The sequence below is a fragment of the Chlorocebus sabaeus genome, chromosome 8 (genome assembly GCF_047675955.1).
Source record: "Chlorocebus sabaeus isolate Y175 chromosome 8, mChlSab1.0.hap1, whole genome shotgun sequence".
Taxonomy (NCBI): domain Eukaryota; kingdom Metazoa; phylum Chordata; class Mammalia; order Primates; family Cercopithecidae; genus Chlorocebus; species Chlorocebus sabaeus.
Window position 1 is genome coordinate 108,184,117 of NC_132911.1, and position 23,860 is coordinate 108,207,976.

General features: G+C 41.1%; 1 protein-coding gene across 3 annotated transcripts in view; it reads right to left on the minus strand.

The window, feature by feature from the left end:
* Positions 1-23,860, minus strand: part of DPYS (dihydropyrimidinase) — an 86,567-nt gene that overhangs the window by 14,938 nt on the left and 47,769 nt on the right. The window contains exon 8 of one of the 3 annotated variants that reach the window (XR_498654.3): positions 23,124-23,358. The exons of 1 other annotated variant lie outside the window; for it this stretch is intronic. The gene's annotated coding sequence lies outside the window, so the exon portion shown is untranslated. Of the gene's footprint in view, positions 1-23,123; positions 23,458-23,860 lie in introns of all 3 variants that reach the window. One more of the 3 variants, XR_012093739.1, reaches the window with a different exon arrangement.

The following is a 23,860-nucleotide window of genomic DNA, read 5'->3' on the forward strand; positions in this document are numbered from 1 at the left end:
ATTACTATAGTTTTCTGTTTTCAAGACTGTCATATAAGTAGAATCATAGAGTATGTAATCTTTCAAGACTGACTTCTTTAATTCCACATCAATCCTTTGAGATTCATCCAATTTGTTGTGTGTATGAATAGCTCCTTTTTTGTTGCTGCATAGTATTCCACTATATGGACATACCACAGTGTGCTATACATTCACCCACTGAAGGTCATCTGAGTTGTTTCTAAATAGGTTTTTTTGATGAATATGAATAGAGCTGTTATAAACATTCAGGTACCTGTTTTGCATGAATATTTCTCTAATGTAAATACCCAGGAGTGAAATTGCTAGGTCATATTTTAAGTGTATGCTGCAGCAAAAAGAAGAGCTTTCAGTGACCTTAGGAACCAACTTACTGATATAAAGAAATGTCAAAGAATCACCAAGAAGCAGGAGGCAGGTACAAATACAACAATAATTTCAAACATTAAGAAGGATGGAGGGGTATTAATCCAGTGGTAAATAACATCACTAAAACAGGAAAATGAAGAAAATATTTAAAAGAATACTAAGTATAGAATGAGTTATGATGAATTATCGTGATGAAAGATACAAACTCCAAGAAAATAAAGCTAGGAAACAATATAGAGGGGTTTCAGACTTTCAGGGTGAAAAGACTTTTTATGGCCATTACAATCTGTCAAATATTTTCATAGCCTGGGCAGCTGCAGTCCTAAGCATCACAGTTGTACTGATGGGAGGGACTCTTGGGATTGTATTACAGCATACTATATAAAGAAGATTTTTGGACTGATGCATTAGTAAGGCTGCTATATGAAGAAAGTAAAATGAATTAAAAATTTGTGCTGAAATGGTTATTTAAAGTACATGAATGGGAGGAAAAAAGAAATTCTTAAGAGTTACTGAAGTTCTTAGGGAAAACATCTAACAGAAGAAATAATTTTTATACACAAAGATTGTCATTACAATGTTGCCTAAACTATTTAAAAACTGAAGCATAACTATTTTCCAAAGTCAGTTCTATAGAATATTAGGCATTTATGAAAGACTAGAATTAAAAATACTCTCAGAAGCAAAAACCCTGACAATTATGTAATATTAATGGAAAAACTGGCGATAGAGAGTATGCACATTATGTCTACCAGAAAAATATATATGCATGCGGGCAAATACAGGAGGGAATATACAAAGTAGCTTTTTCTGTGGGCTAAGAAAAGGAAGATGGCGGATTCCAAGTATCTTCAGCGTTCTTGTTATACTGTTTCCTTGACATAAGTTGTGATCTTAAAATGAAGTTGACACAGCAAAATATCAAATCGGATTTCTTTGCCTTGAAGGTCATTACCTTGACTTTCTCAGCCTTGGGGTTAGCAAGAGAAAGAGGACAATTAGACAACATCTAAGAGATTCTTTATAATAAGTCATTATGTAAATGAAGTCAAATTAACACAAAATGTAAATCTGAGGCATTATCACCAGCAGCAAAAGGAATGTGCTTCCACTTTCACATTGGAAGGTGTCTGACAGGGTGTCATTTGGCACCCAACTTTTTCTTTCCAGCTTAAGCTGTAATTCTCCAATCTTAGGAGCTTTCCCACTTCTGAATCCTTGCACATGAGGTTATCTTTTCCCTAAATGCCCTCCTCACTTCTGCCCTTCTCCCTTCCCTAAAACTCCACCCAAGAATCCTGGTCCCTAGAAGCTGACCCTGATGACACAGGGTGAAACTGAACATTTTCCTCTATCGTTTAGCATTATCTGAAAGTATCACAATGGTCTCTTGACAAGGCTCCTTTCCTACTTGGTGCACGCTTTAAGAAAGAGACTAGGTTGGTTTAGCTTCAGCACATACTATGTGCTTTATAAATGTTTATGTGATGATCAAATAAAAAGATTGCATGATTGTCTTCCTGTTTAGACAGGTCAATTTAAATTCCTGCCTCCACTGTCCTCTGGGACATGACTGTGTTTTGGGAACACAACACTGAAGTAAATGAGAGGTAAACATCCAGTCCATTTCTGTTGGGTTTTCTAGCATGCTGTCCAGGTTAATTAGTAATGAATAAATAAGTAAAATTGTTATAACTATCATTCTTAGTGGCATCTTAGCTTATATGAAATACTTGTTCACTAATACCTATAAATACTTGGCAATTCTAATATTACCAACTGTAATAAGCACACAGCTCAGTATTATTACTACATTTCCAAGATGATAATGCTGAAATAGAGCTGTTTCAGAACTTGCCCAAGGTTCACGTAGTTTAATATTGAATGAACTTGTGAGAGGCAGAAACCACTTTCAACTTTTGAGAATACTGTTATATTAGTAACCCTGCCATAAGAAAGTTTTAAAACTTGTGGTACAATTTCAATATTTAATTCTAGACAGTTTTAAACATAAAAATACAAAACAATATCATCACATGATTTATCAGATTACTACCAAATGGTATTTAAAATCTATGCATTTGTTGTGCAGTTTGGGAGATGTGGTCCATTATTGGAACAAATGCAAGTTCAGAGTCACACATCTTTGTAAGGACATCTGTCATTCCTTTGAACACACTTCCTCTGGGAATTCTCCCCATGGCAGAAGCCAAAAACACGTCTTCCCAGCCTTCTTTGCAGCTGGGGCCCAGGCATGTGACCCGGGCTCCTTCAAAATGATGCCCTAGCACCAGACTTTGCCTGGCAAGTTGGTGACACAGGAAGCAGCTACCACAGGAATCCATGTGGAGGACAGAGATGGGTCAATCCTGGGTTTAGGGCCAGCTGTGACAGAGATTCTAGCAGTAGGATCTGAGCTCCACCACAGTGAGGTGATCTACAGTATCTGTGCCTAGGAGCAGGATCAGAGTTCTCTGATGCCGTGTAGGATGCCTGGGGCATCAGTCCTGGCTGTTCCGCCTCTCAGCTTGCTCCTCCAGCCCTCCTGGAGAGTCTATGAGCCACTCAGTATGCTTTGATACATTCCCTTTTTGTTTAACTATTTAGAGTGGATTTCTCTTGATTGCAGCTAAGAACCCTGCCTGACACAGTTTTTTCTTTCAATTCTTGCAATGTACCTATGGGACTTTTAGAAAAATCTGCTTTTGTGATAATTTGAAAAGCACAAATCTGAGGTCTTTCTTGAATGTGAAGGCTGAGCCCAACTGCCCTCCAGGCATTGTCCATAAGAGAGGCCCTGGACAGAGGTGAGTGTTTAGCGCAGTATCTTAACACCCTTCTAGGGCCATTGTCATATAGCACATGGGAACAGACCCATCCTTTCAAAACTCACCCTGTGCCTTCCTTTCACTGTAATGAAACATCCCCCAGGTTCTTGTAACTTGCCCAAAGTGACTTCTCCTGAAGCAGCTGAGGTCCAGGTGTGAAGGTCAAAGTCAGACTCAATGACCTCCCCTGCAGAGCTGGTGGGCCTCATGTCATCCATGAGCAGACAATGCTTTGAAGGCTGGGAGACAATCTTGGAAGAAAGCAAGAAAACAGGCCGGGCATGGTGGCTCATGCCTGTAATCCCAGCACTTTGGGAGGCCGAGGTGGGCAGATCACTTGAGGTCAGGAGTTTGAGACCAGCCTGGCCAACATGGTGAAACCCCGTCTCTACTAAAAATATAAAAGTTAGCAGGGCACGGTGGTACATGGCTGTAATCCCAGCTACTCAGGAGGCTGAAGCAGGAGAATCAGTTGAACCCGAGAGATGGAGGTTGCAGTGAGCCAAGATGGCACCACTGAACTCCAGCCTGGGCAACAGAGTGAGATTCCATCTCAAAAAAAAAAAAAAAAAAAAAAGCAAGAAAACCCATATCCAGGCTCTGACTAAGAGATTCAGCCAATGGACTAATACACTATTGTCATTGGGGTGCAGTGACACTGTGAGATATTTGGAGCAGGCATCATGTATCTTTTGCAGTGTATCTAAGTTTTTAAGTGGGCCCCACACACTATCCCATCCTGAGTCATGCAGAAGAACAAGAACTGTGGTTTGGCCCCTTGATGTCCATTCTCCCATCTTCTGGTGTCAGCACCCCAATTTTTCTTTAAGAAACTACTTTCCTGCTTTGGAGATAATCTGACAAGATCCTTAGGCATGGTTTTCTGCTTTTCCCTAACCAAGAGATGGGCAATTGCATTCTCTTTCCCAGTAATTTAGAATATTTTGCAGGGTGACAAAAATAATTAAAAGTGATTGGAGGGTACACCCCTGAGCTCAGACCAATTCCTTCTGCAAGCTGCCTGGGGCCACCCTGGGCTCCAACCATTCCAAGCCAGAGCAGGGACTGTGCCTTCCATCTGTGAGCTCCCCATGGCCTTCCCACAGAGTGTGTTTTCACTGAAGTGAGCACAGGTTAGTTACCAGGGTTTGCAACCAAAGTCCCTGACTGATAGACACCTTGTTCTCTGGAGAATAATTCCCTTAATGAAGAACCCATGGATGTTTCTGAGGCAGAGTTCAAAAGGCCTGTGACTCAAAAAGAACCAAGAAGATATTTTCAACTAAATCTTTCTGCAGAACAGATGCAGATGTGGGGCGATGTTCTCACTCCATTTGTAGGCAAAAGCAAAGAGCTGCAAGATTCATTACTAAACAGTTTTCAAAATTACCAAATGCAAAGCAGCTCAAGAGAGTGGCAATTGTGAGAAGTACATTCTCTCTAATGATTGATTGGACAGCTAGGATTTTGGCCTGCTCTGGCAGCAACAAGAAGAATACAGAATGATGAAAGGCTGACCATCTAGGGAGTGAGGCTGAGTTCCTGGCCGCGGACTCTTCATTAGCAGATTCACAGAAAGGGTGTTCTCCATGGTCACTCTGCCCGTAGGCAAAAGCTACTCTTTGTTAAGCTCACTTTAAGCCTGTATGAAAGAGGCACGTCTGGCTGCAGAGGGGTGTCAAGGCTGTCTTACTGAGTCCCAGTTATACACATCTCCACGGCAGAAGCAGATACAGAAGCAGAAGCCCTGAAAACATTAAGCTGTTTTCCAACTTAGCCAATAACTTTGATACCACTCACATCACAGCTGCAGAAAAACATTCTGTCCCTTTGCGAATAGCTTTCTGTCAAAGAGCCGCGTGCTCTTACAGATGAGAAAATCACTGAAGCGGAGCCTGCAGAAGACAGCAACACCACCCGTGTGCATTCGGGGGAACATTGTGGAGAGGAAGAGAATTGATTAGAGTAATGTGGGTCTCCCCAACCCCAGAGAAATGACTTGTTTTAGGTATTCTGTTCTATTCTGTCCCACTCAGGCACTTTGGCCTTGCAACAGATAGATTCTTACCAGGTTGCCATGAGAAACAAAAAAAGTTAATAGAATCATGTCAGGATTATTAGTGGCATCTTTAAAAATATACCTCATCTCTCTACATTGTGTTGTGTGATGCCTTATATATTCAATGTGAAACAATAATAATCATGACATCTTCCTATGAGGTAGGTATTATTATTATTATTATTAATTATTCCCATGGGCTAGATGAGGATGATGAGGCACAGAAAGATTAATAACATTCACCCCATGTTACATAGCTAGTAAATTCACGTAGCTGAGATATGAATATGATGTATGATACAAGCCTGGGCCTTTGGCTTCAGAGGTTGTGCTCTTAACCACTAGACAATACTGCCCCTTGAAAGCTTTACGGGAAGCTACCTGGAAAGCATGCAGTTGATGAAAACATTCTTAATCCACCAGAAAATAAATAGGAAGCAGCTTGTTTCATACTCCATGATGTTTCTTGGTCTGTTTTCTGTTTAGCAGTAAAGGATTTAGGATGCTATTAAGAACTCCTTAAGCCAAAATTGACCAGTCATTCTTGATGTAATCACCATAGAAGATTTTTTTTTAAACGTGTGTTCTGTCTATTTCAAACTACCTCTTCTGTCAATTTCTTAGATGTGACAAGTTATATAAATGGGGAGCAAAGCAGCCACATCTCTGGAAATGCTAAATGGTGCTGCTTCAAGTACATTGTCATTATTAAGCAAAGTTGCCACTCACTGCACCCATCAATCTTCCACCCTCTATTTAGACTTCTACACCCGCCTCCTGCAGAAAAGAAAATGGGAATTGCCTCAGCCACATTATTAAATCTAAATTGGACAATAACTTGGAACTCTACCTGTGCTCAGTAGATGACAAAATACTTAATGCAGGTTTGTAAAAATGCTCCCCAAACATTGACTTAAAGGAATAAATTTCACTCTGGTATTTTGTCCTTGGAGGTATGTAATATAGGTCATGGATGGTAATGTAGATCATGGTGAGGTAAATTGGATTTAGACATGAGCAAGCTGACCTTGTATGTAGGTATTGTGCCCTTCACCTCCTATGCCTCACATAGTACTGAGCAAACAGAGGCATTTTATATATGTATTTGTTTATCTGCAAATAAGCTATTAGCAAATTTCTGGATTTCTACTTAGCATAAATATTCCATGTTCTATATGGTAGTTTTCAGTAAGTGGGAAACTAAAAATAATTTAGTGTCTTTAAGGAACAGGAACTGAATGTGAATCAGTCAACCTAGCATGATACTAGGATGTATGTCTTATGAATATTAAACAGATAAGTACTTATAGGTAAGGTATGATTATTAGCTTTTGGAAAGCCAGGCTATTGGCCTGACATACTGGTGAGAGTTAGAAATAACTTTCTGGGGTCACGTGTGAACTTGGTCTTATAATTTTATTGTCATCCTTCCCAGGAAGCTGTCTTGCCTTTGGCAAGCTGACACTGCTTGACAGACTACGGGGACAACTTGAGCAGGAAAAGATGTCAGTTTCCTATATGGAAATACACTGGGTAAAACTCACATAACATCCTTCCTGAAAGTATACAATAGGCCAGGGACTTATTGGTATGTTTAGCTTTAGCTCCATATTTTAGGAAGAAAAAGGAATTGAGAGACAGGACTAGCCGGATTTCCTAGGTCGGTCGACTAAGAATCCCTGTGCCTAGCTGGGAAGGTGGCCACATCCACCTTTAAACACCAGGCTTGCAACTTAGCTCACACCTGACCAATCAGGTAGTAAAGAGAGCTCACTAAAATGCAAATTAGACAAAAACAGGAGGTAAAGAAATAGCCAATCATCCATCACCTGTGAGCACAGTGGGAGGGACAATGATCGGGATATAAACCCAGGCATTCAAGCCGGCAATGGCTACCCTCTTTGGGTCCCCTCCCTTTGTATGGGAGCTCTGTTTTCACTGTATTCACCTTGCAACTGCACTCTCTTCTGGTCCGTGTTTGTTACCGCTTGAGCTGAGCTTTCGCTCCCCGTCCACCACTGCTGTTTGCGGCAGTCACATACATGCGGCTGACTTCCATCCCTCCAGATCTGACAGGGTGTCCGCTGTGCTCCTGATCCAGTGAGGTGCCCATTGCCGCTCCCGACGGGGCTAAAGGCTTGCCATTGTTCCTGCATGGCTAAGCGCCTGGGTTCCTCCTAATAGAGCTGGACACTAGTCACTGGGTTCCACAGTTCTCTTCCATGATGGAGGCTTCTAATAGAGCTACAACACTCACTGCATGGCCCAAGATTCCATTCCTTGGAATCCGTGAGGCCAAGAACCCCAGGTCAGAGAACACGAGGCTTGCCACCATCTTGGAAGTGGCCTGCCACCATTTTGCAAGCAGCCCACCACCATCTTGGGAGCTCTGGGAGCAAGTCCCCGTCCTAACCTCCCCCAACAGAATGACTAGACTGTGAAGGGAAGACAGGAAGGAGGGCTGTCAATTTAAGGGATGGAAAAGAGAAGCTGGATAACAGAAATATCTGGGGGACTTACAAACTTTACTCTTTTTTTGAAAGGAAGAAGATGACCTATTTTCCCTCCATCCCTACTGAGGGAAATGAAAAGAGTTAGTAAGCATAAATGCTGACAGATGAAATGTAGTTTGACACTGGAAAATAACTTCCTGACAACCAGAGAGTGAGGTATGTTAGTAAAAGAGAGAAAGAAAGTCTATGGTCAAGCCAGACAACCATGAAACCCAGAATGCTTGTGTGAAATCCACAAAAATGGGCTGCAGCACTCCTTTAAAGGTCAGGAGAACTTCAAGTTCTGCAATCCTAAGAATCAAGACCTGGCCTCCAACTTTCCTGAGAAGGTAACAAGGCAAACAGAAACATAAATGCCCTTGATTCTATTCCCACGTCACAGCTGAAGGGGCACTCAGAAACTCCAAAGCCATCACAAACATGTTCTTATAATAGGCATAACAAATATTTATGGCCTCTTTGCTCTGAGGTAGGCATTAAAAGCATTATCTTTAATCCTCACGATAAACATATAATATCAATAGTATTATTACTATCCCTATTTTGTGGATGAGAACACTAAGGCTGAATAAGGTTGCCTAAGACACAGTTGGCACATGGAAAAACTAGATCTTGAACTCAGATTTGTGTGGTAAAAAGGGTTCCCAGCTTATTTGAACCTAATGCAGGGTCTGTAAGCTCTTTTGGGAGTGACCTGAGACAGTCAGTCACCATGCAATGCTCACTGTACTAGTATCAAGCTTATATATTTCTGCCAAGGCTAGGAAGTTTTACCTAATGCTCACTGCTTGAAACCACCGTCGGTTTTGAATTGATGAAGTCACTTAAGATCTAAGTGTTTAAGTGGAATTTGTTTAGAATCTTCTAAACTTAAATGAGTAAACAAAAAAAGAGTTGTGAATAACAAAGTAACTTCCTGCTTCACTGTCTGAAGACTGTGCTGTGGCAAAATAAGGCAAAAAGCCTTCCAGGCATCAAAGTCTCGTTGGTGTGAACTGGAGATCAGGATGTCCAACTGAAGAGATGACCTTGGATATTCAATGAGAGGAGTCTGAAATCTTCAAATCTCTAAACCAGAGGTTGGCAAACCATGGCCCACAGGCCAAATCCGGCCCACAGCCTGCATTGTAAATAAAGTTTTATTGAAACACAGTCACATTCATTTACATATTCATTACATATTATTTGTTGCTGCTTTTGCACTACAACAGCAGAGTTGAGTACTAGCAACACAGTCCATATGGCCCACAAAGCCAAAAAAAAAAAAGTACTATATGACTCTTTACAAAAAGTTTGCTTTTCCCCTGCTCTGAATGTCTCCAGTGGCAAAAACAAACAAACAAACAAAAAGCAACAATAACAACACAAGGCTCCTGAAGAGTAATTGGAAGACCTAAAATTTGGTGTGATAGAGCCACAAATAAGAAAAAAAATGACAGTCAAGGACCTAAAGGGAGCGAGAACAAAAGGGATGGGGGAAAAAAAAAGTAACCACTAAAAGTTACAGTGGCAGAGGGACACCAATGACCGTCCCCACAGCGTCAGGTGTGGCCACTATCCATGAAGCATCTCTGTATTCCAAGTACTTTCAGGTACATTGACTCACTGAATCTCTCAACAATCCACATTTGTATTTCCGTTTAACAGATGAGAAAACAGAGACTCAGAGAGCTTGAGTAACTTGTCCTGAGTCAGCAGGGCCAGAAATCAAACTTGGCAGGCTGACACTGACCCCACTCCATTCTCCTGCCCCAATACTCCAGTCATCAGTGTTCATCCCCTGCTCAAAGGATGAAAGCACTATACTCTTCACTCATTCAATTACCTGACACTGGAATTTTAACAGTAATTATCTACTTTCCATCTGAGAACTTGGTGACAGCTAATCATCTCTTCCAGCGGTGGTGCATGCTAGCGTTTCATTGACACTCCTGAAATAGAGCATCTTGGAGGCTGTCAGAGCTAGAAGCTCAGCCTCAGGGTCCCAATTAGCAACTAAGTTGTATGGTTCGAGCTTTGGCCAATCTAAAAGGTGTCTGCTTCCAGGAAGCACAGTCAGCTGGCATTTATGTAGTCACTGTAACATCACCTCTGTCGGCCTGGAACAGGCACAAGGCTAATCCAAGGTGGTGATGATGAAAAGCTGCAGAACCGCAGACCTTGAAACTGACTCAGCTTCACCAGGGAGCATGCCTGAGGGCATCCATGCTGGAGGGGGTGGAGGGGAACAGTGCCCAGGAGGGCACGACGAGCTGCCCGCCACAGCCAGATGCTCCAGGATTCGCTGACTTGCTCGGCCAAGTTCGTGGAGTGCTTAAAACTCTGGGCACTGTTGCAAAGAATTCACATGTATCAACTCTCAGCCTTTGATATGGGCATTATGATCATTCCCCTTTGACAGACAAGGAAATTGAAGCAAACCAAGGTGAAGTAACTCCCCCTGGGCTACACTGTCAATAAGTGGAGGGACAGATTACCAACCCGGGCAGTTGGGCTCCAGAGACCAAATATGAACCCCTGTGCTGTCAGTGCCCCTTCCTTGCCTGCCCTTCTAAGAGGCTGTAAGCTCTGCAGTGGTTAAGAGTCTAGATACTGCAGTCAAGCAGGCCTGCTCTGAATCCCAGCTCTGTCCTTTCCAGTGTGTGAACTGGGGCAAATGATTTAACCTCTCTGAACCTCTGTTGTTTTCTTCTTAAAATGGTTACCTGCATTGATAATGGCATCTACACCTAGAGCTCTGGTGGAGGGCAGAAGTGACACAGCAGCCATTTTGCACACATGATACCTGCTGACTCATCTTGTGGTGTGAGAATGTGGTCAGGTTTGCAATGCTCCACCTTCCCCCTGGATCCTCCTTCACCTGCTCCAACTCCTGGGCCAGGTGTGTGACTTTGGTCCCATGACCAAAGGCAGCCACCCACACCACATACCCAGGGCAAAGGCAACAAGAACAGGCTTAGGTCTCCATCTTTCCCTGTGGGGCTCCAGCTCCTGGTCGGGGTTCGACCTGGTCCTTGCTCTTCCCACTTCACCTCCATCTTCCCTTCCTGACCACTGGTCTGCAGGCTCCAGCATCAGACATGAAGGCAGCAGCCTTGCAGAGAGTCCAGCCCCTATGAGCGTGGAAGGTCAAGTCATACATATGCATGTGTATGTGTATATTTATGCATGTATATATGCACATATATGCATATGTATAATCACACACACACACAGACATCCAAGTGGATCTACTTTTCTGATTGAACCCTGACTAACATATCCTGGCTAGGTTATTCCCGGAATAGTTTCCTGATCGTTTTGCTTCCAACAGCATTCACCCTTGACATCTTCACTTTCTTTTCTTACATTTACTAATAGCACTTCAGTGGTTGGAAGCCATGGCCAAGGCCATCTATTATGAAAATGATGCTAATAAGGAAAAGTATTCAATTGGAGCTTCCATTTACTGCATGCTATTAAACACTATGTGAGAAGTTTTTCATACATTATTTTATTCAATCCTCATTATTTTATTTAACCCTATGGAAGCAGAGTTTTCTCATACTTATAAATGAAGCAATAGAGGCTCAGAGAAGCCAAGTAACTCACCTCAGAGCATAATATGAGTGTATATGACTCAAATACTATGTGCTTACCCACTGTATAGTGTCTCTCACTATAAGCAATCCATCCAGAACACAAGTCTAGAGTCAAATGCACATTTATATAAAATTTTAACCCCACTTCTTCCAGAAATATTAAAGCACTTTAAAAGGAAAACGTTAAAGGTGGTAGGATAATTAGGGATAAAAACAGAGCAGGAAAACATTAGAAAAAAAAGATGGTGCCACATACCTGTGGTAGTAGAATTTAGATCTACATAAGAGATTATACTCATTAGCATAAACTTCTATACAAAACCTTTCCCCAAAAATAGGCAACCAAAAAATGAATCCATTGAAGGCATGTTGTCATGTTTTCTTTTTGGCCATGCATTCAATTTGTTCTCATAGGTAACAGAAAAACAATAAACGAGGCATGAGAAGAGAAGAAAAGGTTTGCCATATTTTAGGAATTGGAAACACTGCTGTATTGAAAACAAAAGTACCACTTGGTCTTTTATCATTGTTGAAAATCATTCTTGGATCATTAAACTCTTCTTGTCTCTGGTTTCTCTCTTAAATGAGGGAGAATAGTATACTAATTAGGCTTAAAATGTTACCATAAAGAAAGTTAGGTTCTAAGAAATGGGTTTCCTATGTCCAGAATCTTAAGACCACTATTCCATAGCTCTAGCCCATGAACTATATACAACCCTATTCACTTCTGGCTTAAGACAGGAAAAAAAAAAAAAAAAAAAAAAAAGTCATCGTGATGGAAGAATGTAGAAAATCCCTACCATTCAATGGGTTTTTCATACACTCATTCATTTTACATGCATTTATTAATCACCTACTCCATGCCAGTCATGGTTCTAGGTGCTGGGGATACAGCAGTGAACAAAGATAAAGATCTCTGCCCCCATGGACCTCACGCCTAGTCATGCTACTTCTGCATTTGGAAGAATCTCTTTGTTATAAATATGATTCTGACATACTTTAGTGAGCAAAGTCAATGTTTCCATAATAGTAACATGCTTGTAGTACTTTACAGTTTATACAAAACACTTTCATGTAACTATAACATTTATTTCTCAAAAGAGCCTTAGGGATTTTGCAAGAAATGTGACAGACCATTTAAATAAAGACACAAATAATATTATGTTACCAAAAGAAACATGAACAAAGGACATGAATAGATATTTCTTCATAAGAAAAAAACCTCAATGACTAATAAACATGAAAAAGTGTTCAATTTCCTTAGTGCTCAAATGTATGTCATTCATAGCTGAAAGGTAACAATTTTTACTTGCAAAAGTAGCAAAAATAAAAGGAAAAGCAAGAGATTGTGCTTCAAAAGATTGTACCCTTTGAAACAGTAATTTTCTTTTAGTAATCCATTCAACAGAAAAATAAGAAATTTGATTTTAAGTTTTCAAATAGCAAAAAATGTTAAAGCTTTAAGTTACCCATTACTATGAAATCTAAATTAAGGACCTAACATTAAAAAAATTAGGCCGGGCACGGTGGCTCAAGCCTGTAATCCCAGCACTTTGGGAGGCCGAGACAGGTGGATCACGAGGTCAGGAGACCGAGACCATCCTGGCTAACACGGTGAAACCCCCTCTCTACTAAAAAGTACAAAAAACTAGCCAGGCGAGGTGGCAGGCGCCTGTAGTCCCAGCTACTTGGGAGGCTGAGGCAGGAGAATGGCATAAACCCGGGAGGCGGAGCTTGCAGTGAGCTGAGATCCGGCCACTGCACTCCAGCCTGGGCGACAGAGCGAGACTCCGTCTCAAAAAAAAAAAAAAAAAAAAAATTATATAGAGGCCACTAGTCCATGCTATCAGACAGAGTGCCTTTAAAAATCAAAGGATTCTAAAATATATTTGGATCCTCCAAACATGTGTTTTTGTTTTTATGAGATGGAGTTTCACTCTTGTTGCCCAGGCTGGAGTGCAATGGCATGATCTTGGTTCACTGCAACCTCTGCCTCCCAGGTTTAAATGATTTTCCTGCGTCAGCCTCCCAAGTAGCTAGGATTACAGGCGCCCACCACCACTCTCAGCTAATTTTTGTATTTTTAGTAGAGACGGGGTTTCTCCATGTTGGCCAGGCTAATTTCAAACTCCTGACCTCATGATCCTGAAGTGCTGGGATTACAAGCATGAGCCACTGCGCCCAGTCAAACATGTTTAATGGCACGGTGTAATTAAATGTCTAAGGGGCATTCTACTAAAATTGTGGTTACCACTGTGTATCACCAACATGCCAATCACAAACTAAATATTCAGGGCCAGGCATAGTGGCACATGCCTGTAATCCCAGCACTTCGGGAGGCTGAGGTGGGTGGATCACTTGAGGTCAGGAGTTCAAGACCAGCCTGGCCAACATAGTGAAACCCTGTCTCTACTAAAAATGTGAAAATTAGCTGGGCATGGTGGTACACACCTGTAATTCCAGCTACTCAGGAGGCTGAGGCAGGAGAATTGCTTGAAATAGGGAGGCAGAGGTTGCAGTGAGCCAAAATCATGCCACTGTACTGCAGCCTGGGTGACAGAGTAATTAATTAATTAATTAATTAAAATAAAAAATTAAAAAATCTTTTAAAAATACAAACCAAATATGCAGGAGAGGAAATGTATAAACAGGGGAGAAACTGTGATTGACCAAACAAACTGAAATTTGGGATAATTGTTGAATTTTTCTAAGCTTTTTCCTAGAATCCCACATTATAAAAGTCATTTACTTTGGTATCTCCCTAGTGATAACTCTCTTGATAACTCTCTAGTGCTTTATCACTTTATATGTGATCATGATATTAATGTTTTTTAAAGTTCTACTATATGCCAGGCACCATATTAAAGGTATTAACTTTTTTCAAAAAGCCCCAAAAGTTGCTACAATTATTATCATATCTACATTTTGCTGGGGAGGAAAGAGCCTTGAAGAGGGCAGTTACTTGCCCAAGGTCCTGCAGCCTGTACTGGTACCGTTCAGATTTAAATACAGTTGCCTAATTTGGCTCTAAATGGCATGTCCCTTAACTATTGGGCCTAATCTTTTACCTTGTATTATAGTGATTTGAGTTATTTGGGGTGTTTCTTATCTGTCTAATTAGATCCTAAGTTCCCTTAGGGTAATAATTTCTTCACTCAACTTTGAGTACAATGTATTGCATCCAGCTGGCACTCGATAAATGCTTGGTTCATACATGAGCAAGGCTGCAGTTACTTTGAAGTCACTTCTGACTCCTCTCTTTCCATTTCCAATTTTTCACCAACCTAAATTAATTCATTTTTATCCCCATTTTCCAGGCCTTGATTTTGTTTGCTGTCATCTTGACTTATTCCCTCAGGCCAGACTCCTACAATAGCCTCCTAACCACTCTCCCTGACTCCAGTCCATCCTACACACTCATCACCCTAAAATACGATTTAGTCAGATTTCCCCAGCCGACCGGTCTAGACCCTCAGACCCTAGGGTGATCAGGTATGGGTAGAGCTTCTAGACCAACACCTTTGACCAAAAGCAACTTCCTAGAGTGACAATCACAGCTTAGGCTTACACCGAGAGCGTTGCCAAGGACATGGGAGTTTCAGTGCTCAAACCAGGAAAGTCCCAGGCAAACCAGGGTGAGTTGGTTATGCTACATCCTCCTCCCCATCTCCAAAGTCCCTTCTCTTTACAGCCATGTACTCTACAAACAACACCATTTTCTACTGGTGCCAGGCAAATTGGGAAGCACAGATTTGGATCAACTCAAACCCTCACTCAAAGACATTCAATAGCTCATGCTCCCTCACATAAAATCTGCTATACTTCACCTAACATTCAAAGCCCTTGGTAGTCTGACCAGGACAAATCTCATCTTCAACTCCTTCCCATCCTGACCCTCTGCTCATTCTCCAGTTTTTGTTACCCCATGACTGTATCTTTCCCATTTTCCTCATTTGCCCCTGACTCGACCATCTGGATGACTTTATTGTCCCCATCCACCTATCCAGAGCCATCTTCAAGGATACGGTTAGTGCAAAGTCCCTTACCAAGCCCAAACCAGTCATCTGTGAAGTCTTCTCCTTTGTCAAGGAGACCAGCACATGAGACCTCCTCCAGCTCTGGTACTGATGTGTTGAGCTGATATTTTTCTCTTCCAAAACTTAGTTATCCTTCACTATGCTTATAACTTTGTCTCACCAAAATGCAACCCCTCTGATGAGAGGTATTACACCTTATATTTATGTGTCCCACAGTACTCATAATTTCTCACACATTTCTTACACACAATGAACATGCAATCAATATGTGTTTTCAGATAACTGATTAACATTGTCCTCATCCCCCTCACCTCCACCATGTGAGGAATTCAGCAATCCTTCTACACAGATAAAGGCTCCGTTTGTTTTTCTTGTGGGTAAATTGCCTTCTCATTATTCTGCCTCCAGAAACTTAGCTCTCTTAAATAAACGCCTGGCAGGAGGACAGAACTGAGAGCAAAGTATGAACATTTCCCTTCCCGAGTGAGAAGAAGAGGGCACAATCATAGCACAGGATGATAGTGGGGGGCTCACAGGAAGAAAACATAACAAAAACATGAAGAAACCACCTTTAAGAAATTGTGGAGAGGGAAAGAGCATTGCAAATATACAAAATGATAGAGAAAACGTAGGGAGAAAAGGACTTCACAGGAAAGGAAAAGATAAAACAAAGCTATTTATTAGAAGACAGCCAGAGAAACGTGCTGAGAGCCCAGCACAAACGCTCAGCTCTACCCTGCGAGGGGCAGCCCCTGTGACCCCCTCCAGGAGGCACCTCCTCCATGCAGACAGCAGGCCTTGAGAGCACATCTGGGGAGCCCTTCCTTGCTCAGACAGATCGTGGCCCCAGTTACCAGACTAAAGGCAGGCATAGTGAACCAATGGAAAATTTCCTTCAGACAACATAACCTCAGCATAAAAAAAACAATATCGATCTATTTGCCTCCTAGCCAAAGAGAAATCAAGTTAGACAAAGGAAATTAGGCAATAAGTTTAATGTGATTCCAGCTGCAGCTGCGAAATAAACCTGATGTACTCTGACTCTCCTTCCCAAATGCTCTCTGGTTGGCACAGGTCACTTTTTTTGGGAGGGCACCAAGGAAGTGTTCTGCAGGTACATGAAATCTTTTAAACTTAGAAGTCAACCGCCTGCTGGTGTTCAAAGAAGTCCCACCGCCAGAAGGACAGGCTTGGAACCGATGTCCAGGAGTGTTGGCAGATTTGCAGGGATGCAGGCCGTGCTCCTGCCAAGTGCACACTTGTAACCAAGGACAGAACGTGCAATCTGTTGCCCTGGAGCACAGAAAGAAAGCACTGACCTCAGATTCACAGATCTTAGCTTCTATGTGATGAGCTCAGGAAATCAAGGGCCAATGTGAATGTTTGTGAAAACTTGATGTGCATGTGTCTTGGGTGGGTGCCAATATTAAATATTTCAAGCACTGTGTGTGCAGTTAGAATGATGAAATAGGTGCAGACTTAAGTCACCAAATAGGTGAATATTCGGCTGTGTTGTCTCAGGAGACTGGAAGGAGTCCGGAGTCTTGTTGTCTCCACTTCCTCCCCCACTGACATTCCAGCTCCAGGCCCACCCCTGCCAGGGTTGCAGGGCCTACCAGCTTTGTTTCTGTGACTCTGGTGCTGTAGATCTGGCCAGAGATCCCTCTGATTGGTGGGCTTACTCTGGCAGTGAGAGCTAGTACCTGGACCATCAGAATCACAATTCAAAAGACAACTGGGGCAAAAAGCAAAAGCCACCACTTCTCTGCTGGCCATGCCCTTTCCACCCTGGTAAAGAATGGGATTATGCCTAATCACTTTGTCTCCACCACCTACTATGTCTCTGGCACACGGCAAGGCCCAAGATACAGTTTGTAATGACTGAATAAATGAATGTGGAACAAGATAAAAGCATAATAGAGAGAAATGGGAATTTCTGCATTTAGTTGCAAAGACCCATACATTTATATGTTTCTACTGGAGAAAATGTGACAGTATTTCATGTAAAACAAATCAGGGGACAGATGAACACCCCAGAGAAACTCTCACACATATATACAAGACATACAGTGTCTGAAATAGTGAAAAATTGCAAACAACCTGAGTGTCCACCAGCAAAAGAATACATCATCAATTATGGTATATTCATAAAGCAGAATAGTATAAAGCAGTGAAAATGAATAAAACAAACCTACAACATCTCCACATGAAAAGTCTAACAATTATAATATTAAGAAAGTTGAACAATACATACAGTACAATTCATATGAAGCTAAGAATACACAAAAATTATATATAATATGTATATTATATATTATGTAAATATATAGTCATGCCTTAGAAATGCATCTATATATACTAAATAGAAAGAAATGCATGGAAATGATAAACACCAAATTAGGTAGTTGTTGAGACAAGGAAGGAGGCAGGCCTGGGAAGGTTAATACACAAGTGTTAGCTATAGTACTCTTTGTACCTTTTGTTTATATTAAAATTGTACTTTTTAAAAAAATTATGGACATTGTAAATTACTATCTACTCAAAGAGACTTAAAAGTGTAACACAGAAAGCAACCATTTACTATAATCCTAGTCATTTTAACATAAACATCAGAGAAGACCCAATATGTTTTTAAGTTACTCACTGAATAAATGTGGTAAGATATTAAAACCTCATGCAGTTGCTCACAATTACTGTTTTGGATGTACAAGGTGCATTCAAGGAAAATGTTATTTTAAAAAATGCAAAGTTCTGCATTTAGTTATCAAACTAATCAGCCTCAGATATTCCCGCTCTGATGGTATTACAGGTAGGAACATGTCTAGTTCTGGGAGTCACATGTTTGCAGGATATGGACAAGTGTGTGTCAAGAGAAGGGAGGGTACAGGAGTGGTCAGGTCATTGGGATTTTGCTACTCATGGGCCTAAGGATCTGGTGAAGAACCTGGGAATGCATATCTCATGATAGGAAGGCTTACTGGGAGCCAATAACTTCTTCAAACATTTGAATGAATAAATGAAAGGACTATCATATGAGAATGTACATACATTCTGCATAATTCCAAAGGATAAACATGCGAAGGACTAAGAGGAGATAATTTTTAATGCAACCAAAAGAAGAATGTCCTCATAATTACAGGCATCCCAGAAAGAAATGGACCGTTCGGTTAGGTAGTAAGTTCCCTGAAACCAGCAGTAATCAAGCAAACCTACAACATCTGCATTATAGAGATACTATAGAGAACTCCATTTGGGGCGCTAATTGGACTTTTTGAGTTCCAAAGTCTTATCTAATTCCATGGCTCTAAACCAGTGTTTCTCAAACTTGAGTGTGTATCAGAAGTCCCTGGAGGGCTTGTGAACACCTAGATTGCTGGGCCCAGCTCCTGGAGTTTTTGAGGCAGCAGCTGAGGTAGGGTCTGAGAGTTGGCATTTCTTAAAAAATCCCAGATGATGTTGATGTTGCTAGTCCAGAAACTATGCTTTGAGAAGGTCTGCTCTTTAAAAAATAATAGTAATAATAATAAATCAGCTTAAGTTTTTTGGTGTTTCGGTCAGGCCATTAAAATGCAGGCCCTTCCTTGAATTACTCACTGCCTCCAAATAGCCTTCCACTGTAGTCTTCTAGAGGGAGGGGACCATTTTTATAGATGATTTCTTCTAAGGCCTTTGTAGGAAGACAAGGCTCTTTTCTGTACAATAAGAATATAAGGACCCTGGGATTCTTTTCAGATACTGATATTAAATTTCTTTTGAACCATTTTCACTCTGTCCTCTGTTTCCTCCATAACTAATGGCCATAATTTTAAAATAACTGGCCGGAATTAGAGATGAGTCTGAGTCCAAAAAACAGAGTTGTTTGACCCACAGAAGGATCTGACCTGGTGTAAACCATATGCACGGACAGGTCTGGTGACACAACTAGCCACTATCTCTGGAATGCATCTTTGTCAAGCGCTGCTTTGGGAAAGAAGACAGAAGTGCTGAGAATTCTCTTTTTGATTCAAAGGGGGGAAAAAATGTAAAACATGGCTCTTGAACCAGTTCCATGGGCAGATAAAGTTCGGACAAAAATGTTAAATCACACATTTGTCCATTAGTATCTGGTTTCTTCACTCAACAAATGGCTATTGAGCTTCTATATATACCTGGAACTGTGCTGAAACCTAGGAATACAGTTGTAAATAATACAAGCAAATGTCAAAGACATAAAAACATAGAATCTATGTCAGGTAGGAAGAAAAATACAGCAGGTGCTTAGTTAGGAAAACCTATGTCTTTCACACAGCCTCGCTTGGTGCTTATTTTTTGCCCAATGCTAATGCTGAAAATAAGCTGCTTACTCTGGCCAAGCCAAATGATCAGCAATAGAATGGGTTACTGCGATTCATTTCTATGCTGCTTTTCTTTTATAATTTGGGGGAAAATGCAGCTATTAGTAGTAAAGTCCCCAGCAATCATTTCTAGTTCACTTGAAAGGTTCAGTTGCATAAAAATATGTTTAAATAAACAACTTGGAACAAAGAGTGGTTAAAACTGTATGCATACATAACCAGCAAAGTTAGCTTTTTTCATGCATAGCCCAAACTTTTTTTTTTTTTTTAAAGCAAATGTCTTCTGGAGGCCACAAAATGAATCTTAGGAGGTTTGTTTGAACAGTTTCACTGCTAATAATTTTTAAAAGGTATCAGTTCTGGAGGCTCAGGCTATCTTAACCAAAACAATCCATCTAAGCTTCCTAATTTTAGTCATTCTGAAATTTAGTGGTGAAAATTAAAGGTGTGCAAGAAACCTGGGAGACGGAGTTTTTATATGAAATATAATTCTAATATCTTTTGGTCCTGTCTGAATTAAGTCATTATACAAAGATTTCTGACTCACAGCTATAGCTAATAAGAGCTCCCACTCATTCCACAAACTGACCACCTACTACTATTATCTATTACCACTAACTGACCACCTACTACATGCCAAGTGCTACTGAACACTGACTATGTACGAAGCATCTTATGACACTACCTTAAAGCTCACAACAAAGCTAGGAAATAAATAGCATCATCATGCCCATTTTACAAATTAAAAAAATTGAAATTCAGAAAAATTAAATGACATACCCAAGTTCAGACCCAGCTCATAAGTGGCAGACTAGGAATTTAACACCAAAGCCTTTCTCTTCACTCTATGGTACCGCTCCCCCAATAGCCCAGATGGCAGGTTTGATTTTGTGTGGATTAGCAAAAGACATTTGTTCTTCAAGGTGCTTTGCTATCATATGCTAGAAAACTGGCATAGTTACTACCTGTATCTATATCTAGCTATCTATCTATCCACATATATCTGTGGTAACAATGATGTGAAGAGTGCCCCTGTAACTGTGCAAAAGCACAACCTGAACCACATTAGGCAGCAGCCCTGACACCATGTTGCAGCCCTGACGTTGTGTTATAAGACATCACAGTGACAAATCATGGCATAAATCATATTCATTTCCACTTATGCACCCAGGACAAGACCCACACAATGCACACTGGGATGCTTGTGGGTGTGGGGAGTGGCAGGCGCATTAGTGACAGACACTCTCAGAAACAGGCATGAAAAGCAGCATCTTCAGGCCGATCAACTGTTATGAGCAGGAACCCAGGCTGCTGTGCTGATGTGCATGTGAGTGTGTGTGTGCGCACGCTTTCTTTGAGGAAGAGGAGGAGGATTATAATGCACAAATGAGTCAGAGGATACACAATGTGCAACTTCAAGGGAAAATGCTTCATAGCTTCTGTGAGACAGTCACTGGTGATGTAGCTATCCTAATAAGCCATAACCATCACTCTTTACCAAAGGGTACCTGATTCCTCCTTTCTTCTCCCTCCCCACGCCCTACAATCCCTACCACCCAAGGATGACAGTCATTCTTCCCCCGCTTTATTTCACACAAAAGGCCCCCTCTAGAATCCAGAAGGACACCATCATAAGCTGTAAGCCATTACTCTTCACTGAATATAAAGTTAAATTCATTTATCTCCATCTTCAATGAGAAAGGGAAGGAAATTAAGCAGGAAAGATGGCACAATGCCTTCAAGAATGGTGTATTCAAGGTCAAAGCCTGCCATAATTGAGTTAAAAAATAATAAATGAAAACATGTCTGCTCTGCAGAATACGGTCCAGCTAGAAGTCTTCATTAAATGTTCCAGTACACACAATGTGTTAGCTGTGTGTTTGTATGCTTGAGATTCTGTGAGATACCCTGTAGCTCATAAATACTGAAAAGGGACAGTTACCATAGTAACTAAGTGCTATTTAATGAATACCAAAGAACTGAAGCTCCGAGGAGAGTTTTAAATTGCCAGAACATGAGTTACTGCTGCAGCTATGGGCTTGCAAGTAACTGACATGCCACTCTCTCTAATAAGATTTTTAACAAGTTGACCAATTTGCCTGATCTCCGTCTTGACCACATGACACCACAAGATTCTGTTTTAACATCACATGAAAAGCATGTTCCTGATTTCTTCCCCTGACTCCAGGTATCAAGATCTTCTACAGAAATGGGTCAAACATTCAGAAACTGAAAACGTCCTTAAATTTGAAGCTTTGACCCAAGTAGTGAAGCAGTAGGACACATACTTCCATCATAAGCAATAGACACCAGCTCAATGAGCCGTCAAGCTGAATACAGCAGGCTCTTTTATTTCCGAAAAAGGTGAATGCTCCCTTTACACTAAATGCAGTTTGTTCTTTATTGTGCAATGACACAGAAGAGCTATTGCAGTTGATTTTTGCAGGAACTTTTTACAGGCTAGTGATGTCTTAGGTAATCTTTCATCAGGATGTCCAAACCTTCCCTACTACGCCCACTCCCAATTCTCTCTCGCCATCCATCACCATATGTCAAATTCCTCACCTTGGAATCATCTCGCTTTTTACAGATTTAAAAGGAAAAAATAAGCATGGCTGCCCTGCTTTTCTTTCCACTGGTCTCCCCTGGTAACTCTAACGTGGTCCATTTTTAAGGCTACAGATTGCGTGGCAAGCACACTTACGTCTACATGCCATTAATAAGTAACAAGAATTTTAAAAACGAAAACATCTGTGTACCATGAAGCCAAAAATCATTAGCAAATGCATCCGTTCTCCAGGGGCTGGCTTGTTCTTGCATAACCAGTAGCTCGAATGGCCTGGTTGGAGCCAGCCGAGCTCAGTGTGGGCTGTGGGCGCCCCCTTCAGCATCTAGGGTACAATGCATGTTGCTTTCCTGTTAGATACTAACGAGTCTGCTGGGCAATTATTTTTGCTAAAACCGTTTGAGGAAATTTTGTAGGAAAATTTGGGCCAATATCTAATTGTGTGGTGAGACAAAAAGCCTGCACATTACCAGCCTGCATTTAATGTTAAAATCAGGCAGGTAAAATTTAAAAGGGAGGCCTTTATTACAAGAAGAAAAAAAAAACCCTATAGATATATTCATTTATTCATTTGATTAAATAACACTTCTCTACAAGGTGAACTCTATTTAAAATTGCCTCTGTCTGTGATAAACACAATTGAAAGTGGAGACAGCCACAACCTCTTCACCTTCTCATTTCCTTCTACAGCCTGAACCTGTTCTCTCTGTGGTGCAATCCCAGCCTTAACTGCTTCCTCTTGGAACTCCCTATCAATGCCTTGGTTTATCTCACCTCCATGTTTAGTCTTGAGTCACAGAGCCACGTTATTTACTCACCTCTCTCGTACGATTTCATGTCGATGACTGTTCTAACTCCACAAGGATCTTTCTTCTTTAAACTTCTAAGGCATCTTGTTTCTGCCTTTCGTGTGATATTCTTAACCCATCCCTTCTTAGGCTGAGAATATTTGACTTTACGTCTCCTCTCCTCTCCTAGACTGTCAGCTTCTTAAAGGCAGGGCGTGGCTGTTGTATAAGCTTGACCCTCAGCCTGCAGCTTGCCGAGGTGCTCCTGTGCAGAGGGAATTTGTGAATGAAGGAGCACACAAAGGTAACTCTTTTGACTTCATTTCTTCTAAGAGCTCTGCTTAACAAACTCATTGCTCCCAACCTAAAAAATGAAGGGGCACTTAAAATAAGACCAGTGAGACAGTTCTTCCTCCTCTCCTTGGTAAATATTTTCTACTTAAATTCATCTTTATCCATTCATTCTTCCAACACAGTCATGTATTGATCACATGCAGTAAGTAAAAAGCATGAAATGGGAAGATGCTATTCTTACTTTTCCTCTCACCATAGCCGGTGCTGAATAAAATCTTTCTAATTTTCCTTTATGCTATTTCTTAGTCCCGCCAATCTTCCAGGCAGTGTGGAAGACTGCATCCTTCTCATTCACCTGTTCAACATTTATTGTGCTTCTTCTCTATGCTGAATCAAGCTAGGCCTATGTCATACAGAATAATTAAAACAAAAATTGAGAGCATAACTCCTCACTCCTTAAGTTTGGACTGTAC